This window comes from Calliphora vicina, chromosome 1 (genome assembly GCF_958450345.1).
Source record: "Calliphora vicina chromosome 1, idCalVici1.1, whole genome shotgun sequence".
NCBI classification, from domain to species: Eukaryota; Metazoa; Arthropoda; class Insecta; order Diptera; family Calliphoridae; genus Calliphora; species Calliphora vicina.
The window spans coordinates 102886886-102906495 of record NC_088780.1 but is presented as its reverse complement, the minus strand read 5'-3'; the positions used below and the strand labels follow the sequence as shown (position 1 = coordinate 102906495).

The 19610-nt window shown below is 28.5% G+C and overlaps 1 protein-coding gene across 3 annotated transcripts in view; it reads left to right on the top strand.

The window, feature by feature from the left end:
• Calx (sodium/calcium exchanger 3) overlaps nucleotides 1–19610 on the top strand; it is a 348920-nt gene that overhangs the window by 97281 nt on the left and 232029 nt on the right. For 2 of the 3 annotated variants that reach the window (XM_065515314.1, XM_065515311.1), the window contains exons 1-2: nucleotides 11306–11443; nucleotides 18207–18495. The exons of the other annotated variant lie outside the window; for it this stretch is intronic. The gene's annotated coding sequence lies outside the window, so the exon portion shown is untranslated. Of the gene's footprint in view, nucleotides 1–11305; nucleotides 11444–18206; nucleotides 18496–19610 lie in introns of those variants that run through there. 3 annotated transcript variants of the gene reach the window in all.

The following is a 19610-nucleotide window of genomic DNA, read 5'->3' as shown; positions in this document are numbered from 1 at the left end:
TATCCAAATTTTCCACCTTTAATATTTAAATGTGTTAAAGTTATGCATTTCCACAAAACTGTCTACTTCTAAGTTTGTTTAGAGTAGTATACTCTATTACTCTTTCGAACAATGGAGGTTTTAAAATTTAAGTTCCCAGAATATACTCAATTGTTTACCAATATTTTGCCACACTTATACTAAATAATTGTAAACACCAGTTTTGAATACAAATTTGTTTACACAGCACTACAGTTTAATGCATTTTGCAAAAAAAAAAAATTATATTTATTTAAATGCAAAACACATCTTCGAAGGCTAAATAAATACAAAACATTGATTCATTCCACTACAATTTAGAAAACATTTAAATGCAAATCAGTTTCTCATAATGGCTGTGTCTATGACAGTTTGTCTATGAGAAAATAAAAATGGTTAACAATGATGCACATAAGTTGTTTAACTGAATTTCAAAACAAAAAAACTAAGGGCTAGCAAAAAAGCTTATATATCAAAATTTAGATTTATTAACATTAAATTATTTAAAACAGTTTTGGCAACTTAACACTTTTTATTAGAAAACAATTTAGTTATTGAGTGTACGAAAACTTTTGACCTTGACTGTGATTATACAAATTAGCATTAATTTGACAAATAAAATTTACCATTAAAGTTTATGATTGACAACTACTTTGAATAAAATTATAGCACAAACACTTTTTTTGAACAACTCAGGGTTTTTTTATTTACGTATATTCAAAAATGCATTTTAATAGCAAACAAAGTTATTTACAGTTTTGTTGAATGTTATCTATATGCAAAGTAAACTATTCTATTCTATTTTAAAGGGTGTTTTTTTAAGGACAAAATAATTTACGAAAGGTCTAACTGTCATACTGCGCTCACTTTTTGACATTTATGATCAGATGATGAATATATTGCCTCTTGAACAACACTACCAAATTATCCAAATTTACTTTGAAAATCAGTCGTCGATTCGCGCAACTTATAGACGACTATTGAAATTGACTTATTGGAATCAAAATTTGTCGATAACTTGATTTCGAGAAATGGACCTTCAATTGGCCTCTAAGGTTACATCTCGATTATTTCCTGACATGCCACGAGAAGTCACTGGTTTATGCTGATAATCTAGCAACATTGTGGTTCGACAAAGTGGCCCAGAATGGGCTTCTGCAAGAACAGTTGCGGTGACCAATGTTAATGACATATTGACAATTCCATATCATCGTACGTGACATTTGTACGCCTATAAAGTGAATAGATTTTGCAAAAATTAGAGTATCTGAAAAATAATTTGGTCTTTATGTTCCATTAAGAGGGTACTATATTTTAAAATAATAAAAAGTTCTTTCGAAATATTGTTGTCCAAAATATTGAGCGAAATAAGGGTATATCGTACGTGACATAAAACGGAACTCATTTTGAGGTACATGTAGAAATATGAGAAAATATTCGAATCGTGAGAGGCGTTAAGTTTTCTTTTAATTTCTTACACTAAACGAAATATTTTTCCTTTACAATCCGTCATATTTAAATAAAAACAATCTTTGGATGATTTTATAATAAATAAAATTTAATATCGTAAGCGACAGATTTTTCTATTATTATAAAACAATATATGTATGTATATTCTGTAAATACATATATGTATACAAAACCTAAAAAAGTGAATAGAAAACATACATTCGGTTTCAATAAACAATTTGACAATAGCAAAAAAACAATCAGAGTCAAATTCACTTCATACTACAAGCTAATTGGGAGCCTAGTTTTCGCCTGTAACATTAAAAAATTAAATATAATCAGTTTAAACTAATATTTTTGTCTTTAAAATGTTGTAATATGCTCGAAATACTTTCGCATAGTAACATTTTATTATTTTCTTCTATTCAAATCATCTTGAAAAAAAGTTTCAAGGGTTTTTGTGTTTTCAGTCATGGTAGCGATTCTAGTGGAATTGCCCATATTTCGCATAAAAAACATCTTGTGATTAAAATTTACCTTTTCAAGTTTTAACATGCTTAAAAAAAACACCCTTTTATGTGCATATTTTTCATAGAAAAACTTGTCGATATGAAAATGTTTGTAAATAAATTCCCTTTCCCCTCAAGGCATTTCCTCCGTTTCTAACAAGCGGCAAAACAATTTTGGTTTATTTACAACTCAATTTCGTTTCAATTCTAAACTTCCCGTTTACACCCTGGGGAGCAATCAAACAAATATTTTTGTATCACCATGACCATGGTAATAAAGTGTTTGCCACTGGAAACCGAAAATTACTGCATGTGTGTATATAGGTTTCTTTTTATTATTAATGTTTCATTTTAATAAATCTAATTAGTTTGGGTTGGGGTTTAAAAAAAAAATACTAATAAAAAATCGATAAAATTAAATCGATTTTTAAGTTGTATTAAATTTATTTTTATGTTGTATAAACATAACGTTTTGTATTTTATTTAGATTTACAATTTTGTGTTTTCGTTTAATAAATTATTCTAATTTGTCAAATTTGTATATCAAAAGAAAATATTTGAATAAAACATGTAGATATTTGTAAAATGAAATTAATAAGTAAACAAAAATGTTAAATACATTATATTAAATAGAAACAAACGAAAGCATATGTATTGCATATAAAACGAAGTAATAATGCCCTACTCTACAATAAATTGTATGTAGAAATTTTGAACGAAAACTTTACTAAAATGCTAAAGACATTCATCGATCCAGGTTTACAAAGGCAAAATTCATGGATTAGAAATTTAAAATATTAAGTAAGAGGTGCAATTAATCAATTCGGGATCGACAATTTTCCTAATGTGAAAAATACATCAATCTGGGATAGAAAATTTTACTAAAGAGAAAAATTTATCGATCCGGCATCGTAAATTTTACTGAAGAATAAAGATTGATCAATCCGTGAACAATAATTTTACTAAAGAGTAAAATTTATGGAAATTTTCCTAAAGAGAGAATTGATCGATCAGGAATCAAAAAGTTTCCTATAGAAAAAAAATTAATCGATCAGTGATCGAAAATTGTTTTTAAGAGAAAATTTTACTAAAGTGAAAAATTAATCGATCTGGTATCGACTGTTTTACTAAAGTGATCCGGGATCGAAAATTTAATAAAGCGAAAAATTTTTGGATCCGGAATAGACTGTTTTATTTAAGTGAAAAATTCTTCGATCCGGGATCAAGAATTCTCTGCGAGTTATTAAGACATATTATATATCAATGGATAGAGGATTTTGTCTACTTTTCAAAAATGTATATGTATATCTTATAACAATTAAAAAATTCATGGAATACATTTTTAAAAAATATGACAAAAAATGTTTTTTATTGAATTTTTGCATAGATTCAAATTGAAATTAAATTTTTATTTATGAATAGTTTTTAGTGAAATTTCGAATTTTCTATTTAAAATGGAAAAAATAAAAACATGTTTTCAAATTTATTATCAGCAATCCCGCAATTCCCAAAAAAAATTTTAAAAATCCCAAATATGAGAACTTTTAGTTTTTAGTTTTTTGGCTATAAAATCCATACCAGGGTCGGGGTTCTCGAAACCCTTTACAAAATAAATTAAAAACATATTGGGCAATCTAAAATCGGTTACAATATTTTGATATCGTATATGCGATTTGAGAATTTGTGCCCTAAAATTTAATTTTACATAAAAAGTCGCCGTTTTTTGACCGGACCTGGTCCCCTCGGTATCAACAATTTTTAATTTTTTTTTCATTAAAAATATTTGATAAAAAGTTAGCTTTTTAAAAAGTATAAATTCCTTATACATCCTCTTAAAAATTTTTTGCGATAATTTAAAAAGAAAAAAGTACGTTTTTCCCAAAAATTAGCGAAAAATCGCCTTTTTAAAATTTTTTAAATTTTTTTTAAGCAATTATTTTTTTTATTTAACACATACATGTGTTGCTACTCCAATAAAGGAAAATTGGAGAAAATAGGGAAATATTTGGATCCGCTGTTATAAAAATACTCGAGTAGGATGGGAAAAAATGTTGAAAATTTAATTTTCAAATACAAATATCTCCTAAGCTATTAGAGATGATTGATAGCTACGAGGAGGCTTTTTGTAGTCCTCGATGAGAAGATTCTATATGTGTAATATTTTTGAAATCGGAACACAAACGAAGAAATATGATCGTTTTAAAAATGTAACATACCCGCGGAATCCTACTTTGAAGACCCTTGGTCGTGACCCTGGTGGACCATGAGGTCCAAGTGCAAAACTTGTACTCGACAGCACTTCCTCTTTGGCTGGCTGGCTGTCCATGTAAACCTTGTGCGCAGAGTACAGGTCGCTATTTTGAAAATATTTCGATGAAATTTGATATATATTATTTTTACGGCTCGAGGACCAAGTCTATTGAAACTGGCTGAAATTGGTCCATTATTTCACCTAGCCCCCATATAAATGTCCTCCCGAAATTGGTCTTTATCGGTCATAAATGTTTAATTTATAAATGTATCTCCACAAATTCCGCTCCAAATAAGTTTTGTATGAATGTAAAAATGTTGGTATACACACAAAATTCAACATAGTTAACTTTAATTTAGACATAAATCACACGACCTAATTTCATGGTGATCGGTCCATAATTGGTCATAGCCCCCATATAAGGCCCACTTCCGAAAATCACTCAAAAATATAAATTATTGAAATTTTAAAAGAAAAATGTTTTTGCTCTTTTACTTAGTGTAGGGTATTATATGGTCGGGCTTGACCGATCATACTTTCTTACTTGTTTTTTCTATACCACTGTGCATGGGGCATCGAAAAATTGGCTAAAAAGCTAAATTGATCGAGACGGAATCGAAAATCTTACTAAAGAGCAAAATTGATCGATGCTGGATAGAAAATTTTACTAAATAGCAAAATCAGTTGATCCGAAAGAGTTAAATTGATGAAGAAAGTTTTACTAAAAAATAAAATTCATTGATCCGGAATAGAAAATCTTAGTAAAGAGAAAATTGATCGATCAGTGGATCGACTACAGAGCGATATTGATCGAGACGGAATCGAACATTTTATTCAAAAGCTATATTGATCCATGCTGGATTGAAGATGTTACTAAAGAGGAAAATTGATGATGAATGTTTTACTAAATAGTAAAATTCATCAATGAGGAATCGAAAAATCTTAAAAAAGCGAAAATTTATCGATCCGGGTTCGAAATTTTTTCATCGATCCAGGATCGAACATTTTACTAAAGTGTTAATCGCTACGAGATTGAAAATCTTAGTAAAGAAAAAAATTTATCGATCCAAATCGAATATTTTCCTAAAGAAATGCAGGATCGAAAATTTTCTTAAAGAGAAAATTTATATATTATTGATCGAATATATTCCTAAATAAAAATTTTCCTTTTATTCAAATCATGTGAAAATGTTTCTATATTAAGAGAGACAATTGATCTGTGCTCGAAATTTTTCCTAAAGAGGAAATTTAATTACCCGGAATCGGCTATTTGACTAAATAGAAAAATGTATCGATCCGGGATTGAAAATTCTACTTTGGAGTAAATTTTATCGAAAGTTTTACTTAAGCCAAAAATTCATTGAGCAAAATTTGTCCTTCTGGGATCGAAAATTTGGCTACAGAGCAATACTGATCGAGACGGAATCGAAAATTTTATTAATAAGCAATATTGATCGATGCTGGATCGAAGATATTATTGGAAAGGAAAATTGATGAAGAAAGTTTTACTAAAGATAAAATACATCGAAAAAAATCTAAGCATGTGGCAGACAACACAGCCAACTCATATTTACCTTTACTACCCTACAACTCAATATATTAAAATGTCAAAAATATATAAATTTAGAAAAATAAGGGAAACATCAGAAAAAACAAATACAAATTTCTCAAAATATTTTATGAATTTTTTTTATTGAGTTTCTTTTGAATTAAAAATGTAGACAGACAATAAACAACGTCAGAAAACACACGAAATATACGAAACAACAAGAAAAATTATAAAATAACATTATAACACAAAATATTCTGTCTGTCAATATGATTTAAAAAAGAAAATCATGTGAATATTAAAAAAAAAAATAAAATAAAAGAAAATGTGGCATAACAAGGAAATTTTGCACGCAATGAAATGAAACCACGGGAGGGAAAAATATGCGTGTTTTAAATATTTAGGTGTTAGCAACACCTCATAGCATTAAATCAACAAAATTAATAATAAAAAAAGAACAAACTATAAAAAATAGCAGACTAATTTAAACTAAAAAAAAAAATCTCAAGAGTGTGTGGTCGGTTGGTTATAAAATATGTATAAAACCGTGTACATGTGTGTAAGAATCTCTGTGTGATTAGTGTCTACTTGAAATTGTAAAACAAAAAGTGTTGACGCATTTAGTGCCTCCAAAAAATCGACACTAGTTATTCTATAACAAAACGTGGTTTTATCAACCATTAAACAATTTTCAATGAACAAACTGATAGGCAATAAATTAAACAATAATAACAGCAATAACAACTCCATGCAAACAAATGAAAACAATAACAACAAAACTTAAGTAAATAAAACTTTATTTTTTTGTTAAAGCCAAAATAACGCGTGCACTGCAAACAAAACACAAATACAAAATCCAACAGCCGAACAGAAATCATGCTTGGTGGTCAGTTTCAGAGAGAGAAAATTAATCAGTTTTTGTTTTATCTATAAACAAAAAACCCAGAAATTCTCATATTCTCTTTGAAAATTAAATAATGTGCGATACTGCTCAATACATGAACAATTGTTAAGGTTGGTATCGGGGAGCCGGGAAATAGTTTCATACGGTACTAACCCGTTATTGGAAAAATATAGTTTTTTGATTGAAAATTCTATTATACTAAAGAGAAACTTGAACTATGTATTAGTTATCGAAAATTTTACTAAAGAGAAAATTAAACGATAAATGATCGAAAATTTGCATAAATAAAAAAATGTTATGATTAATTATCGAACATTTTTTTAAAGAAGAAAACTCATCGATCAGTTATCGAAAATCTTACTAAAAAGAAAATAAAACAATTAGATGGAAAATATAAAATTTGCTATAGAAAAAATTTAACGATCAGTGATAACAAATTTTATTTAAAAAAAAAATTACGATCAATTTACGAACGATAAATGATCGAAAATTTGCATAAAGACAAAATTTTACAATATATGATCAAAAATCTTACTAAAGAGAAAATTAAACGATCAGTGAGGTAGAATTTTTCAAAAGAGAATATTAAACTATCAGTGATCGAAAAATTTACTAAAAATAAAATCCATTATCGAAACATTTAACTATTAGTGATTGATAATTTAACTAAAGCCGAAATTTAATGATCAGTACACCCTTAAACAAATTATATTTTAAAATAAAAATTTTTAATATTTTTAGGTAACAAAATTTAAAAAAAAAATTTTTAAAGTTTTTTAATTTTTTTTTTTATAAATGTAAAACTTTTTCAAAATAATTTTTGGAATTTTTTTTTTAAAAATGTTAACATTAAACAAACTTTATGACAAAAGATTTTTTTTGTAAAAAAAAAAATTGGGTTAAAAAATATTTTTCCCTATTTTAACCCATGTATTCCAACTTACTTTGGCCTTATATAGATCGTTGCAAAGGACTTTTAAATATCATTTAATTCCAAATGTAGATTAAAACAAGTAAGAAGGTATGGTCAAGCCCGTCCATATAATACCCTACACTAAGTAAAAGAGCAAAAACATTTTTCTTTTAAAATTTCAATAATTTATATTTTTGAGTGATTTTCGGAAGTGGGCCTTGTATGGGGGCTATGACCAATTATGGACCGATCACCATGAAACTAGGTCGTGTGATTTGTGTCTATATTAAAGTTTACTATGTTGAATTTTGTGAGTATATCAAAATTTTTAAGCGATTTATGCACGTTAGTGATTTTCGGAAGCGGGTCTATATGGGAGCTATGACTAATTATGGACCGATCGTAACAAAATTTGGTGACATGAATTTTGTATATGGGGGATTTCATGTCAAGTGAACCAACTTTTGAAATCGATGTCTTCCGATCGGGATGAAATTTGCACCAAGGTTAGCTCTATTGGATAGTAACTCAGACACAATTTTTCAACAACATCGGTCGAGAACTCTCTGAGTTATAGGGGGTAAAATTTTGACAATTTGGTCAAACAGGGGTTTTTTCTTATCCATGTAACTTATTACCTATTGTTCTTAGCAAAATGTGTTCCAAATAGTATAGATAGCTATTTCTTCGATCTTTCGAAAAAAAATATTTAAAAAAAAAAATAAAAAATTTTTAATATTTTTTTTCCGAAATCAAAAACTTTTTTGACTTTTTTTTAAAATACGCTATTTTTTTTTATTTTTTTTTTTTTCTTAAAATAAAGTTTAGATATTTTCCTTGAACACCTACTTGGTCGCTTAGTGGGATGCGAGTGGGATATCTATCAAAATAAATATTTTGTAACTCAAAACATAAAATTTTTGACTTTTTTTGCAAAATCAAAAACTTTGTTGACTTTTTGTTTTCAAAATGGACCCTTTTTTAATCTTTTTTTTTAGGTCAAACAAAAGCTTAGATATTATCCTTGAAGACCCTTTTGGTCGCTTAGTGGGATGCGAGTGGGATATCTATCAAAATAAATATTTTTTAACTCAAGACTTACAATTTTTGACTTTTTTTTTTGCAAATACGATTTTTTTTCCAAATGGGCCCTTTTCTTAAAATTTTTTTTGTAGTCAAAAGAAAGCTTAGGTCCATTCCTTTAAGATATTTTAGGTCCCTTAGTGGGATACGAGTGGGATATCTATCAAAATAAATATTTTGTAACTCAAGATATACAATTTTTGATTTTTTGGCGAAATCAAAAACTTTTTTGACTTTTTTTTAAAATGGGCCCTTTTTGTAATTTTTTTTTTTGCTATAAAGAAAGCTTAGGCCTATTCCTTTAAGATGGTTTTGATCGCTTAGTGGGATGCGAGTGGGATATATATCAAAATAAATGTTTTGTAACTCAAGACATACAATTTTTGTGTTAAAACATTTATTTTGATAGATATCCCACTCGCATCCCACTAAGGGACTAAAAATATCTTAAAGGAATGGACCTAGGCTTTCTTTTGAGCAAAAAAAAAAATTAAAAAAGGGCCCATATTGGAAAAAAATTTTGATTTTGGAAAAAAAAATTAAAAAATTGTATGTCTTGCGTTACAAAATATTTATTTTGATAGATATCCTACTCGCATCCCACTAAGGGACTAAAAATATCTTAAAGGAATGGACCTAAGCTTTCTTTTGACTACAAAAAAAATTTTAAGAAAAGGGCCCATTTGGAAAAAAAATCGTATTTGCAAAAAAAAAAGTCAAAAATTGTAAGTCTTGAGTTAAAAAATATTTATTTTGATAGATATCCCACTCGCATCCCACTAAGCGACCAAAAGGGTCTTCGAGGATAATATCTAAGCTTTTGTTTGACCTAAAAAAAAAGATTAAAAAAGGGTCCATTTTGAAAAAAAAAAGTCAACAAAGTTTTTGATTTTGCAAAAAAAGTCAAAAATTTTATGTTTTGAGTTACAAAATATTTATTTTGATAGATATCCCACTCGCATCCCACTAAGCGACCAAGTAGGTGTTCAAGGAAAATATCTAAACTTTATTTTAAGAAAAAAAAAAAAATAAAAAAAAATAGCGTATTTTAAAAAAAAGTCAAAAAAGTTTTTGATTTCGGAAAAAAAATATTAAAAATTTTTTATTTTTTTTTTTAAATATTTTTTTTCGAAAGATCGAAGAAATAGCTATCTATACTATTTGGAACACATTTTGCTAAGAACAATAGGTAATAAGTTACATGGATAAGAAAAAACCCCTGTTTGACCAAATTGTCAAAATTTTACCCCCTATAACTCAGAGAGTTCTCGACCGATGTTGTTGAAAAATTGTGTCTGAGTTACTATCCAATAGAGCTAACCTTGGTGCAAATTTCATCCCGATCGGAAGACATCGATTTCAAAAGTTGGTTCACTTGACATGAAATCCCCCATATATAAAACTTATTTAAAGCGCAATTTGTGGAGATACATTTATAAATTAAACATTTATGACCGATAAAGTCCAATTTCGGAAGGACATTTGTATGGGGGCTAGGTGAAATAATGGACCGATTTCAGCCAGTTTCAATAGGCTTGGTCCTTGGGTCAAAAAAATAACATGTACCAAATTTGATCGAAATATCTTCAAAATTGCGACCTGTACTCTGCGCACAAGGTTTACATGGACAGCCAGCCAGCTGTGCCAGCCAGATGGGCGGACGGACATCGTTTAATCGATTCAGAAAGTGATTCTAAGTCGATCGTTATACTTTAAGTTGGGTGTTAGACACATCTTGGGAGTTACAAACATCTGCACAAACGCATAATACCCTCCCCACTATGGTGGTGTAGGGTATAAAAATAGGCCAAAAATCAAGGTTGTCCTGGTTTTTTCCTTATATCTCAGCCATTTGTTGGCCGATTTTCTTGACCGAACGGGGTCATTAGCGGATATATTGAGTTATGTATTATGTATGTATATAACTTATTTGGGGGTTACAGAAAGTTGATTTCAACATACAGACGAACATGGCTATATCGACTCAGCTATCTATTATGATCGTGTGGGGTCGCAAATGAAAAATGCAGACAATATAAAAGGTGAAACTCATGGTGTAGGGTATGAAACATCATTGATCAGTGATCGGAAATTTTCGTAAAGAGAAAAATGTATCGATCTGTGAACCAGAATTTTGCTAAAGTGATAATTTTATGGATCAGTGATCAAGAATTTTACTTAAGGGACAAATTATTCGATAAATGATCAAGAATTTTACTAAAGATTCACTGATAATTTTTCTATAAAAAATTAAAATAATACAATGTTGACCTACGATGTAGATTTAAAAAGTACCACAAAAAAGTACTATTCGAACAATTCATTAATACCATGTTGTGCTATATAATTGTTGTTTATATATTTATGATTAATATCACTAGCTTGATCAAATTCACCACATTCTACACCTTCTAAACGTTCTCTCGATACTAGTATCCAACAAATTACTCTCAAATATCTACAGGTTCTTGGCCTTTTTTTTGTAGCAAAAATAAAAAATCAAATACAACAAAATATTACTGCACAAAAACAAACTAAAAGCCAATAAATGAACGCCATCGCAGCCAGCCCGGAATTCAATGAAACAAAACAGAAAATGAAAACTGTTTGCTGAATTTAGTTGACGTTTTGTGACTTGTGTGCGCGGTACGTTTATATATGTCTGCTCCGTCTCTGTGATTAGCGCCGTAGAATGTTTCACGTTTGTTGAAGCTTTTTTTTCGTAGTCGTCGTCACTGTCGTTGCCGCAACGTAAAACTCGTGCTTTGTATGTGTGAAAATAAGTGTTTTGCATAAAAACAAATATTTAGATTTATTTGTTTGTTTATTTAACAGATTAAAAAAAAAATAATATTGTTTAACTAAAAAGTGATTTTGGGACAAAAAAAGATTTCATGTGGCTAAATATTAACAATATTGTAGTAAAAATTTTCATAAACTGAGATTTTACTTAGATAGACTTCCATTAAAGGAGAGATAAAGTAAAATTTGATTTCTAAAACCGGCTTGAAATTTCGGGAGAAGATCCAATGCACTTTAAATCTGGCGTGAAATGAATCATAAGAGTTAGCTATTGCTGAAATGAGAATATTCTCTATATTGCAAACATATTAAAACATGACTAACCCTAGAACAAATTTATGCAAAAAATATTAGATAATTAAAAAAATTAGTTAAATTTGTATACCCTACACCACTTTAGTAGGGAGGATGCGTTTGTGATGATGTTTTTAACGCCGGAAAATATTAGTCTAACACTCACCTTAAACTATACCGATCGACTCAGAATCGCTGATCTAAAATTTTGATAAAGAGAAATTTGAACGATCAGTGCAAATTGTAATAAAAAGGAGTTTTATCAGTGATTGACAATTTTACTAAACAAAATTTTAACGATCATTAATCGAGTATTTTAGTAAAGAGTAATTGTAACGATAAGCGATCGAAAGCTTTACTAAATAGCAATTTTAATGATCAGTGATAAAAAATTTACTAAAGAGATAAATTGATCGATCAGTGATTAAGAATATTAGTAAAAAGAAAATGTACCGATCGTTGATCGAGAACAATTTATCGATCAGTGATCGAATAATTTCCTAAACATAAAATTCATCGATAATTTTACTAAAAATACTTGAAATAGCTGGCTTACTTGCGGTTACCATTATATTATTCATTTTTGAACGATCAGTTATCGAGTATTTTAGTAAAGAGTAATTGTAACGATCAGCGATCGAAAACTTTACGAAATAGAAATTTTAACGATCAGTGATCGAAAAATTAACTAAAGAGAAAAATTGATCGAACAGTAATTAAGAATTTTAGTAAAAAGAAAATTTATCGATTGTTGATCGAGAAAAATTTATCGATCAGTGATATATATATAATTTCCTAAATATAAATTTCATCGATAATTTTACTAAAAATACTTGAAATAGCTGGCTTAATTGCTGTTACCATTATATTATACATTTTTAAAGGTAACCAAAGAGAACAAACTCGAACAATTCATTAGTACCAGGTTACTATATAATTGTACGCTTCACCTTCGTGAGAAGGGTATATATAAGTTTGTCATTCCGTTTGTAATATCTACATTTTTCATTTCTGGCCCTATAAAGTATATATATTCTGGATCCTTATAGATAGCGGCGTCGATTAAGCCATGTCCGTCTGTCTGTCTGTCTATTGAAATCAATTTTCTGAAGACCCCAGATATCTTCAGGATCCAAATCTTCAATAATTCTGTCAGACATGCTTTCGAGAATTTTGCTATTTAAAATCAGCAAAATCGGTCTACAAATGGCTGAGATATGTGGAAAAAACCAAGACAACCTCGATTTTTGACCTATTTTTGACCTATATCTGGATTACTAAGACGTTAATATAGACAATATGGATATCTAACACAGTACAACACATGATTTTGGGACTCAATTCTGACAATTGCACGTGAAAGTAGCCCCAAAAATAAGATCTTCTGCATCATTAGATTTGTCAAGTTGGCTGCCGTAAAAATTTAATGGCCATACGAATTTTTTTCCTCAAGGTGGATTTTTATCACTTTTTCTATATTTTAGCACGGTTATATCTCGTATACCGTACGGAATATCTCTTTTGTGGCTGAAGGAAAGTTGTAGATATTGAATAGTAGAAAAAAAGTACGGAACATACCTACCCGAAAAAAGTGCATCCAGTGCCTTAAAAATCGCAAAAATGCCCATTTTTTAAATTTTTTTACCAATTTTTCACCTTTTTTGCTCAATAACTGGATTACAAATCCAATTATAACTGGATTACAAATCCAATTATGGACCGATCACCATGAAATTAGGTCGTGTGATTTGTTTCTATATGAAAGTTATTTATCATGAATTTTGTATGTATACCATAATATTTAACAGATTTATGCACTTTAAAGTGATTTTCGGAAGCGTCTTATATGGGAGCTATGACTAATTATGGACCGATCATAAAAAAATATGGTACATATAATTTGTTCGACCCAAGGAAGAAGCCTGTTGAAATTGGCTGAAATCGGTTCATTATTTCACCTAGCCTCCATAGAAATGTCTTCCCGAAATTGGACTTTATCGGTCATAAATTTTTAATTTATATATGTGTCTACACAAATTTCGCTCCAAATAAGTTTTGTATATACAAAATTCATGTAAAAAAATTTTATTATGATCGGTCCATAATTATTCATAGCTAACATATAAGACCCGCTTCCGGAAATCACTTTAAAGTGCATAAATCTGTTAAAAATTATGGTATACATGGTATCATGATAAATAACTTTCTTATAGACACAAATCACGCGACCTAATTTCATGGTGATCGGTCCATAATTGGATTTGTAATCCAGTTATTGAGCAAAAAAGGTGAAAAATTAGTAAAATTTTTTTAAAAAATGGGCATTTTTGCGATTTTAAGGCACTGGATGCATCTTTTTCGGGTAGGTATGTTCCGTACTTTTTTTCTACTATTCAATATCTACAACTTTCCTTCAGCCACAAAAGAGATATTCCGTACGGTATACGAGATATAACCGTGCTAAAATATAGAAAAAGTGATAAAAATCCACATTGAGGAAAAAAAATTCGTATGGTCATTAAATTATTACGGCAGCCAACTTGACAAAACTAATGATGCAGAAGTTGTTATTTGTGTGGCTACTTTCACGTGCAATTGTCAGAATTGAGTCCCAAAGCAATGAACTGAAAAATGTTGTACTGTGTAATGATAGATATTTTAAAGACATTTGCAACGACGTATATAAGACCATAGTAAGATGGACCTACAATGGGTCAAAATCGGAAAAAAAATTTTAATTTAAAAAAAAAAAATAAAAAATTTAAAATAATCGAAAAAAAAAATTTTCCAAAAAATTAAAAAAACAACTGAAAAAAAAATTAAATTTTGTTTATCTAAAAATATTTAAAATTTTGAAGTATAATTTGGTGAAGGGTATATAAGATTCGGCACAGCCAAATATAGCACTCTTACTTGTTTTTTATGTGTTTATGATTAATATCACTAGAGTGATCATGTTCACCTCATTATACTCTTCTAAACATTCACTCGAACGAAGGTATTTGCGAAAAACAAAATAAAGTCAACTCATTAAATCTGTGCATATTTGTACAAGTTACAAACTTTTCCTAACCAAAGGTGGTCAAATTGTATACCCTGTAGCTCACCTTGTAACTTAAGAAGATGGTTAAAAATTAAATTTTATTAAAGCCTATGTTTCGTTTAGATGATTCAGATTTATAACCACTTTTATTTTTGTTGATCGACACCACTATGCAACGTAAATAAGATTTGTTCCAGCTATATATATTCGTACATATGTATATTAGAGTGACAGCCGATTTTTTTTTTTTAGATTTCAAAGAGTGCCGGGTGGAATATTGTGACACTAGGCCTAAATGTTAAGTGCTGAAAATTTAAGCCAAATCGGGCAACGATTTCTGGACGCGCATCGAGGTCAAAGTTCAGATATATGCAAAATTTTACTGTTAATATGTAATAAATAGGTGAAACTCGTTAACTTTCTGCATTGTTTTCTAGAAATATGTAAATTTATTTATATTAATGAATATTACATTAAAAAAAAAATTTTGGAAATTAACCCTGTATCTCCTTTGGTTCAAAATGACCCAAAAACTGTATTATCGCCAAAATTAGAGAAAAATGCAAATTTTTCAGTTTTTGAAAAAATTTTGCTACTAAATAAATACTTTTGCAATTGAATGCAAAAGAATCGAAATATGTACGTAATTATCGTTGTAATGAGATATAAATAACAAAATTTGATTAAAAAATTTTAAAGTTATTACAAATTCGCCAGACCATTAACGTGTTTAATGCCACTTGAACAAAAAATTTAGGAAAAAAATTAAGATATTTCGAGAAAAATTAAAATAAAAGCTCATTTTTACTTAAAATATGTCCATATTTACTTGTATATGAGTTTTTGTCTTCGTAGGATACCGTTAACCTATTCGCAGGTAAGGCCAAAAAAAATATTTTTTTTTTAACGGCTGTTTCAAAACTCCATTTTCAAATTTTTAAAAATTTTGTTAAACAAATTTCAGATTTTTTCGATCATCACATTGGGGTTTATTGAGATCAAAATAGGGAATAAAAATATGAAAAAATTATATCAATACCTCTTACAGTTTTTCCGTACCTGCGATTTAAATTTAGCGCTTTTCAAGAAAAACTAATTTTTTGTCCATATTTAGGCGAATGAGTCCAATTTCCATACTGTTATAAATTTTAAGTAAAACCTATTCATAATATTATAGTCCTTGTAATTTTAAATATGTTCTGAAAGTTTTACTAAAATCGGAAAACGATAACCTTTAAATCGTGAAGGTCAAAGGTCAAATTTTTCAATATTTGGAATTTCTAATGAAAAGATAGCGAAATGTTATATATTTTTGGGCCGATTTTAATGCAACTTAAGGAAAATATAACATAAAGTCCAGAATTTAAAATAACAGCACAAAAATGGAAATTAACCCTTAGCAGCACTTGGGGTTCAAATTACCCTCAACTTTTAAAATCACGAAAAACACAACCATTTTGACCCCAAGTCCTCTTAAAGGTTAAAATCCATTTTTGCACTGTTGTTGTAAATGCTAGACACCAATATATATTTTCCTCAAGTTTCATGAAAATCGGCCCAAAAATATATAACATTTCGCTATCTCTCCATGAAAAATTCCAAATATTGAAAAATTTGACCTTTGACCTTCACGATTCAAAGGTTATCGTTTTCCGATTTTAGTAAAACTTTCAGAACATATTTAAAATTACAAGGATTATAATATTATGAATAGGTTTTACTTAAAATTTATAACAGTATGGAAATTGGACTCATTCGCCTAAATATTGACAAAAAATTAGTTTTTCTTGAAAAGCGCTAAATTTAAATCGCAGGTACGGAAAAACTGTAAGAGGTATTGATATAATTTTTTCATATTTTTATTCCCTATTTTGATCTCAATAAACCCCAATGTGATGATCGAAAAAATCTGAAATTTGTTTAACAAAATTTTTAAAAATTTGAAAATGGAGTTTTGAAACAGCCGTTAAAAAAAATTATTTTTTTTGGCCTTACCTGCGAATAGGTTAACGGTATCCTACGAAGACAAAAACTCATATACAAGTAAATATGGACATATTTTAAGTAAAAATGAGCTTTTATTTTAATTTTTCTCGAAATATCTTAATTTTTTTCCTAAATTTTTTGTTCAAGTGGCATTAAACACGTTAATGGTCTGGCGAATTTGTAATAACTTTGAAATTTTTTAATCAAATTTTGTCATTTATATCTCATTACAACGATAATTACGTACATATTTCGATTCTTTTACATTCAATTGCAAAAGTATTTATTTAGTAGCAAAATTTTTTCAAAAACTGAAAAATTTGCATTTTTCTCTAATTTTGGCGATAATACAGTATTGGGTCATTTTGAACCAAAGGAGATACAGGGTTAATTTCCAAAACTTTTTTTTTAATGTAATATTCATTAATATAAATAAATCTACATATTTCCAGAAAACAATGCAGAAAGTTAACGAGTTTCACCTATTTATTCCATATTAACAGTAAAATTTTGCATATATCTGAACTTTGACCTCGATGCGCGTCCAGAAATCGTTGCCCGATTTGGCTCAAATTTTCAGCACTTAACATTTAGGCCTAGTGTCACAATATTCCACCCGGCACTCTTCAAAATTTTAACAAAAATTTTTTTCCATACAACTGATTGTCACTCTAATGTATATAGGTTTCCTTCTTGTTTTAATTTTTTTTCTTTCTAGTTGTTTTTTTTTCAAACAACAATTCCTAACAACTAATAATTAATATTTCTATTACTTAGTACCGACCGTTCGTCATTATTGCAAATCTGTAGAATAAATATTTAAACAAAATGTTGCACAGAGAAATAAATGAAACTTAATCAGTTTAAAAGCAGCACGTTCAGAGCGAACTGCCAACAGGGTATTTTAATACGAAAAGTTATTTGAAATTCAAATTTTGAACTAATAATATTTCTAGAAAAATGCCATAAAATTAAGAGAAATAAAGCTAATTTCAATTAAACATATTAACATTTATTGTAGCACCCACAACAAAATTATGCAAATAACTTTTCGTATTAAAATACTCAGTGCCCAGCAAAAACTGACTTATTTGCATTCGATACAACTCAACGATACATCGTTCAAATGTGTTTGAGTGTTTTTGATTATTCATTAAAACAAATAATAATAATAACAAGTGATAAATATATAATTAAATAAATATTGAAAAAAAAAATCATAATTTTTTTTTATATGGCAATAATCATAAATGTTTAAAATTTAATTTTCTCATAACAACTTATAAAAATATAATTATTATTATTATACATTAAACAATAAATATAATTTACGCCTGATACAAAAAAAAACTACTATAACAAATGTTTATATCATTAATAAATTTAATTTCATTCTACCAAACAGAAACACACAAAATATTCATAATAAAAAGAGAAGAAAAAACCCTAAATAAATCTTTAATGCGATCATAAAGTTCGAATGAATGGAAAAGAATATACAAAATAAATGAAATTTATTAAACGAATTTAGCAATAAATAACAATAACAAATTGATGAATGAAACTAAAACGAATAAATCATTGAAAAATTAAATTATTTTAATCAACATAGATTCGTATAAAAAGAAAACAGTGCTACATTTTGTTATTAAACTTTACCTGAAATAAAAATCGCTAAAATCCAATAAAAAATTGTAAGTATTGATTTCAAATATATTTTGTTCTCATCTTTTGTATGTCTTTTATATCCACCATCAAAATTATGGGGAGTATATTGATTTTATCATTCCATTTGTTACACATCAAAATATTGATCGTAGACCCACATAAATATATGTTGGGTCCTTATAAAATTCTAATTCGATCTAGCTATGGTCGACCGTCTGTTGAAGGCACGATAGAGCCTACAGGGCGATAAAAATTTTCCTATCTGTCAAGTGTTTTGGACCAAAATGTGAGACAACCTCCAAATAAAGTTGATATTTACCACAACTTTTTTGCAAGTTTATTTAAATATATTTCAGATACTGCATTGCACTCATTATTCTTATTATAAAAGAAGATGCTCTGTAGAAAATGATAGAAATCGGTCCATGATTTCATCTATTACCCATACAAATATATTCTCGGACTTAAAATAGTGGATTTTTTTTTTTTCTTAAAATTTTTAGCTTTTATTTTTAAATATTTGTACAATATAAATTTCCTTCCTGGCAACATATGGATTCCGAGGCAACATATGGATATGAAAAGAACTGCTTAACTTATCTAAAAAAAAAAATAGTTCGGAATAATTGTGGATCAAATTGTTCCTAATATTTGCAATCATATTAAAATTTTGATACAAATTTTAGTTTTAGAAACTCAATAAATATATAATATAAAATCTTTATTTATTAACAAAACTCTACAAAATTTTCAATGTTTTTTTTTAAATTTGTCATTATAAATAACAAAGTAAAAAAAATTGTCAAATGGAATTTACTTTGCTGATAAATATGGAACACACCAAGGTTTCCAAAGCTGCTTTCCGTTTGAGAACCAAAGTTGAAATTTTGATGAAAAATATTTAAAATTTCGAAAGGCGTAAGGTCAACATATTCCAAAAATAGGACATGTTTTTATACCCTACACCACCATAGTGGGGAGGGTATTATGCGTTTGTGCAGATGTTTGTAACGCCCAAAAATATTAGTCTAACACCCACCTTAAAATATACCGATCGACTTAGAATCACTTTCTGAGTCGATTAAGCGATGTCCGTCCGTCCGTCTGGTCGGCTGGCTGGCTGTCCATGTAAACCTTGTGC